Source organism: Alexandromys fortis, unplaced genomic scaffold, assembly GCF_014885135.2.
Source record: "Alexandromys fortis isolate MF-2015 unplaced genomic scaffold, M_Fortis_MF-2015_v1.1 scaffold_259, whole genome shotgun sequence".
Lineage (NCBI taxonomy): Eukaryota > Metazoa > Chordata > Mammalia > Rodentia > Cricetidae > Alexandromys > Alexandromys fortis.
The window spans coordinates 777,824-784,748 of record NW_026068154.1 but is presented as its reverse complement, the minus strand read 5'-3'; positions in this window follow the sequence as shown (position 1 = coordinate 784,748).

Sequence of the window (6,925 nt, the reverse complement as noted above, 5' to 3'; positions counted from 1 at the left end):
TTTTTTTTTTGACTGCAGAAAGACATTTGTTTCTAGGGATTCCTAATGTAAAGATATCTTGGCTTCAAAATTTGAGTCTAAGAATATGTTGCTTTAGAAAAGAGGTTCTGCTTTTATTTCCACAGAAGATGAGAACCTGTGGGTTCCTTACAGGTTAATGTGGTTTGATGGAACAAACCCCCCTGGAAAGGTCTCCATGAATCCTAAAAGTATTTCAATCAATAAACAGCAGGAAGCAGTTTGAAGAAAACAATGTCCCAGTTCCCAAAATGACTATTTATAAGTGTTCATTTTAATTTAAAGGGGGTTGATTGTAAGTAATTAATGGCCACAGTCAAGTTAAAAACAATTAAGGGGAATATGATATAGAGATGAATGCATTGCATTGGTATGGAGCTTGCTCTATTGATACAAATTTAAGGTCAACTTTGTTACACTATGTATTTCTGTTCTTATTTAAGGTATTGTGTTGTGCACCTCATTTAAAAATGTAATGTATAGTTAATAAATACATATTAATAGATAGTCATCTATAATAGTCAAACTTTTAAACATATTGCTTAGGTTTTCTAGCTATATAGAGATGTATTTCAGTTAGATAATCTTCAGCACTTCAAAGACCTACAGAAAATGGCATTTAAAATGTTTTAAGAACTTGGACTTTTCTCGACAGTGAGAAATATCTGCTTCTGGCAGTACCAATTACTTCATAGAGGTGGATGGGCATTTAAGAAACTTGTTATGTAATTTGCGTTCAATGTGACAAAGATAGCCATTTGAGCAAGAAACTGCTCTTGCCTGAACTGCTTGATGATATGCTATGTGAACTGGACATGCAGGACTCACAAAAACATGAATGTTGAACATTTCAAATGATGGGATGATCCTCCAGGGTCCCTACTTCACAGAAGAAACTGCCAGACATTCTGTAGGACAGAAGAAAGTGACTGACAAACTTCCAATATAGGCAGAACAGATCTTCAAATTTCCTGCTTCACAGAAAAATCTACTGAGTACTATGGGCCTATAGGCTGTTTTCCTTCCATAGCTCCTGGCTTCTCCTGCATACCGAGATTCCTCTTCCTCTTTCTTTTTTCCCCCATAAATCCTGCCTATACCTCCTTCCTAGATATTGTCTGTTCAGCTTTTTGTTACATCAATGACAACAAATACATGTTTATACAGTGTACAAATATCCCATAACAATAGCCCAAAGACAGAAACAGACTAGATGTTCATCAACAAGTCAGTGGATAAAAAAATATGCTATATATCCACGATGGAGCTTTCTTATGCCATATAGACAGAGGAACAAAAAGACATCATCTACAAAGAAAGGATAGAAATTGGAGATTATTACGTGAAACAGTAAGGCTGACTCAGAAGAACAAACAGCTCATGTTCCTCTCATACACAGAAACTTTCCTTAAAGGCATAAAACTACCAAGATGCTATCTTAGTTACTTTCCTACTGCTGTGACCAAGGCAACTTATGAAAAAAAGCATTGAATGAGGGCTTACAGTTCCAGAGGCTTTGAATCTATGGCCATTGTTGTGGGGAGTATGGCAATAGGCAGGCAGGGTGCTGGAGCTTATATCTTATGCACAAGTATGAGTTGGTGAACAATGACTAGAAAAGGCGTAGACTTCAGAAATCTCAAAGCATGCCCCCAGTGACAAACTTCCTCCAATAAGACCGTGTCTCTTAGTCCTTACCAAACAGCCGACCAACTAGGGACCAAAAATTTACATATATGAGCCTATGGGGTCCATTCTCCTTCAAGCTACCAGACAGATACCTGGGAATAGGAAAGAGAACATAGAAGGTTGGGGTTGAGGATGTAGGGCAACAAAGAGTAACAGTAAAGAATTCAAAGTGATAAAAGAGCATTATGTGCAAATCTGGAAACTTCACCATAAAAATAATTATTTTGTGCAACGAATCTACTCTAAATACCTTAACACAACACAGTCCTGGCCTTTCTGCACTCTAAAGCTTCTAGAGTCAGGTAGGATCAACACATGCATACACACACATATGCACACTCACACATGCATGAATATCACATGACAGATTGTACTGTTGTACCTGTGGCCTACAGATGCCTGTTTTGTGTCCATACTGAGGCAATTTTTTTTCTTATTTCCCTTTCACCTTCTCTTTTCCCACCTCCATGTGCTCCCTTTCTACCTCCAATAGTCTCCCTTCTGCTTTCATGCCTCACACCCTCACATGTCTACACTCACATGTCTATGAGAGACAGAGACATAGAGTCAAATACATACACTCACAAATACATACTGTAGATTCTACATATAATATTTGCCCTTTTTGTTTTTATTCTCTTCTCTTGATCTCGCCATATCATAGCAATTTCTGCTGGAAGATGAGTGATTGAAAAATCAGGCTCTGTTAGCAATTAGTCTGAATGGTGTATCACATGATTGGTTGACTGATAGGTAATTGCCGTTCTGGATTAGAATTTAATCACAATATTTGAAGTGAACAGTTGAAGGGCTCATTCTGAGAGGAGGATGTAGAATGTTCTAAGCACCCCCATGATTCTGATCCAGCACTGAATGGTGAGGCTGGGAAGCAAGTTAGCCAACTGAGTTGCCATGGCTTGAGAAGGATACACCTTCTCCTTCACCATTTTATTCTGTTCTTGTTACCTGCTAAGTTGTAAAGTAAACTGTAAGGATTGGTAGGTTAGTCGGGAATAAACTTATCCTGGAGAGCCTGTATTTCAGCAGGAAAGATGAATGTTGAATGAATAATACTTTTATAAAATTGACTTTTTATATATTTCTTTTAGATTTATTTTGTTTTATATGTATGAGAATTTTGCCTTCATGTATGTATGTGTACCATATTGGTGCCCAGTACCTGTAGGGCATCAGATATCTTGGAATTTAGTCATGTACCACTATAAGTTGCCATTGTATGTGGGTGCTGGGAATAAAACCCCAGTCTTCTGCAAGAGCAGCAACTGTTCTGAATGGTGAGCTGTCTCTCCAACACCTGTTTTCACCTTTAATTATGCATGTTGTTTATTTGAGATAGGGTCTCATTATATAGCCCAAAGTGCCTTTGAAATTTCAGACCGTCTACCCTCAGCCTCAAGAGGGCCAACATTACAAGCATGCCCCACTAAATATGGCAAGTAGTTAATTTTTCTTTACACTTATTTGTTTACTGTATGTGTGTGTATGTGTGTTTCTGTGCACATGAACACTCTTACATGCCAAGGTCAGAGAACAACATGAGAATCAATTCTTTCATCATGTGGTTTTCAGGAATCAAACTCCAGTCCTTTTGTTTGGTGGCAAGCTCCATTACTCATGCATGGAACTATCCTCTTGGTTCTGATAGCTTTATATTCACATCCTTGTGGGTGAGAGTAGTAAAAGGAATAGAACTAGCTCTGTTTTTTTAGAATACTTTTTGCCATGCTTATTTATTTTTTAATCTATTAGTTTTTTTTTTTTTAAAAAATACCAATCCAAGTACCCACTCCCTCCTCTCCTCACATTCCCTCTGCACACCCTCTCACCCCACCCCCATCTAATCCTCAGAGAGGATAAGGCACATGCTTTGGGGAAGGTCCAAGGCCCTTCCTACTATATCTAGGATGAGCAAGGTATACATCCAAAAAGAATAGGATCCCAAAAAGCCAGTACATGCAGTAGGGATAAATCCTGGTGCCACTGCCAGTGGTTGGTTGCTCAGTCTGCCCCAAACCATGCAACTGTCAATCACATTCAGAGGGACTAGTTTGTTCCTATACTTGTTCCTTGCCAGTCTGGCTGGAGTTGATGCCCACCTATTAGCTCAGTGGGTAAACTCATCATGGTCTTGACCTCTTTGCTCATATTTTAATTCCTCCCACTCTTCAACTGAACTTTGGGAGCTCAGTCCAGTGCTCCAATGTGGATCTCTGCCTCTGTTTCCATCAGTTGCAGGATGAAGGTTCTATGGTGATATTTAAGATAATCATCAGTCTGACAAGTAAAGATCAGGCCCCCTCTCCTCTAATGCCTAGCATCTTAGGCATGATCATCTTTGTGGATTCCTGGGAATTTCTCTAGAGTCAGGTTTCTGCTAACCCTATAATGGCTCCCTCCATCAAAATATCTTTTTCCTTGCTCTCACCTCTGTCCTTCCTTCATCTCGACTATCCCATTCCCTCAAGTTCTCCTCACCCCTCCCCTTCTCCCCTCCTCTTCTCCTTCTACCCTTCCTTCTCCCCTTCGCACCCCCATGCTCCCAATTTTGTCAGGTGATCTTGTTTGTTTCCAATTTCCAGGTGGGTCTATATATGTTTTTCTTTGAGTTCACCTTATTACTTAGCTTCTCTAGGATCATGAACTATAGGGTCAATGTCTTTTGTTTATAGCTAGTATCCACTTATGAGTGTATACATAACATATTCATCTTTTTGGGGCTGGAGTTTCTCACTCAGGATAGTGTTTTCTAATTCTATCCATTTGCATCCAAAATTCAAGATATCATTGTTTTTTTTTTAACCACTGAGTAGTACTCTAATATGTAAATATGCCACATTTTATTTATCCATTCTTTGACTGAGGGACATCTAAGTTGCTTCCAGGTTCTGGCTATTACAAATAATGCTGCTATGAACATAATTGAGCAAATGCTTTAGTAGTATGATTGATCATCTTTTGGGTATATGTCCAAGATTGGTATTGCTGAATCCCAGTTTTCTGAGAAACTATCATACTGATTTCCCAAGTGGTTGTACAAGTTTACATTCCCACTAGCAATAGATGAGTGTTCCAGTTACTCCACATTCTCTCCAGCATAAGCTATCATAGGCGTTTTGATCTTAGCCATCTGACAAGTGTGAGATGGTCTCAGAGTTGTTTTGATTTGCATTTCCCTGATGGTTAAGGATGTTGAACATTTCCTTAAGTGTCTTTTGGCCATTTGAGTCTTCAGTTGAGAATCTCTGTTTAGTTCAGTACCCATTTTTTAATTGGGTTATTTCAAATTTTAATGTCCAATTTCTTGAGTTCTTTATATATTTTGGAATCAGTCCTTTGTCTGATGTGGGTTGGTGAAGATTTACTCCCATTCGGTAGGTAGCGTTTTTGTCTTATTGACTATGTCATTGCTTTACAGAAGCTTCTCAGTTTCAGGAGGTCCTATTTATTCATTGTTGCTCTCAGTATCTGTGCTACTGGTGTTATATTTAGGAAGTGGTCCCCTGTGCCCATGCATTGAAGACTACTTCCCACTTTCTCTTCTATCAGGTTCAGTGTGGTCAGATTTATATTGAGGTCTTTAATCCATTTGGACTTGAGTTTTGTGCATGGTGATAGATATGGATCTATTTTCATTCGTCTACATGCTGACATCCATTATGCCAGCACCATTTGTTGAAGATGCTTTCTTTTTTTCATTTTATAATTTTAGTTTCTTTATCAAAAATCAGGTGTCAATAGGTGTATGAATTAATATCCAGGTTTTCAATTCAATTCCGTTGGTCAACCTCTCTGTTTTTATGCCAATACCAAGTTGTTTTTATTACTGTAGTTCTGTAATAGAGCTTGATGTCAGGGATGGTGATGCCTCCAAAAGTTCCTTTACTGTACAGGATTGTTTTTGGCTATCCTGGGTTTTTTGTTTTTCAGGGTCCTGAAAGCACCCAGTCCCAAGCAGGTGATCTCCATGTGGCTGCACACAGATCTCCATGTGGCGGCAGGCGAGACTTGCTGCGGGATCCTGGTGGCAGCAGACAGGCTGATAGGCACATCATACAGAATGGAGTTGGATATTTATTTAGTGGCTATGGAAGGGAGGGTAGAAGGGGAGAAGATGAGAGACAGACAGACAGACAGAAAGAGAAGGTGGAAGGGGAGAAATGGGGAGAGGAAGAAGCTGCCTCCTAGAGAGAGAGAGATGGAAAGAAGAGAAAGAAGCTAAGGCTGCAAGCAGGGAAAAAGTAGACGTGGCTTTTCTCTTAAAAAGACAGAACATTACACCGGGGTTTTGTCCCACTGTGGAGGTCCTAGAGAGTGGGGCATCCCGCTGTGTGGCTGTTCACTTACCTCTTAAGTCCCCTCAGTATTGAAACAAGCTGTGTTTCAGAGTTCCACCCAGGTTGCACAAGGATAGGCGGGTTTGGAGGTGGTGTGTGGCTAGTAGTTTGGATGGCCACTGGATGGATATGGGTTTTAGGGGAAGCCTAGCTGCAGGAAACTCCCTGCTGGCTGGCTAGAAAAGCCAAGGGAGTTGGGGGAGGGGCCCTGGGTTTTGTCCTACTCTGGAGATCCTAGAGAGTGGGGCTTCCCGCCATGTGGTTATTCACTCACCTCTTAAGTCCCCTCAGTATTGGAGCAAGCTGTGTTTCAGAGTTCCACTGAGGGTGCAGAGTGATAGGTGGCTTTAAAATATTTTTTATTAATTAAAAAAATTTCATTTGTTTTACATACCAGCCACAGTTTACCCTCTCTCCTCTCCTGATGTGGATTCCCATCTGTATGCTGTGAATGTGTTTTATTATCATTAGTTAATAAAGAAGCTGCTTTGGTCTATGGAAGGCCAGAATAAAGCCAGGTAGGAAACTTAGACAGAAATATATATGGAGAGTAGGCAGAGTCAAAGAGATGCCATGTAGCTGCTGAAGGAAAAAGATGCCCAGAACCTTTTTGGTAAGCCACAGCCTCGTGATGATAACAGAGACTAATAGAAATGAAGTAATTGAAGGTTAATATTCCGGAGGATGCCTATATGTTTTTCTTTGGGTTCTCCTTATTTAGCTTCTCTAGGATCACTAATTATAGGCTCAATGTCCTTTGTTTATGGCTAGAAACCAAATATGAGTGAGTACATCCCATGTTCCTCTTTTTGGGTCTGGCTTACCTCACTCAGTATAGTGTTTTCTATTTCCATCCATTTGTA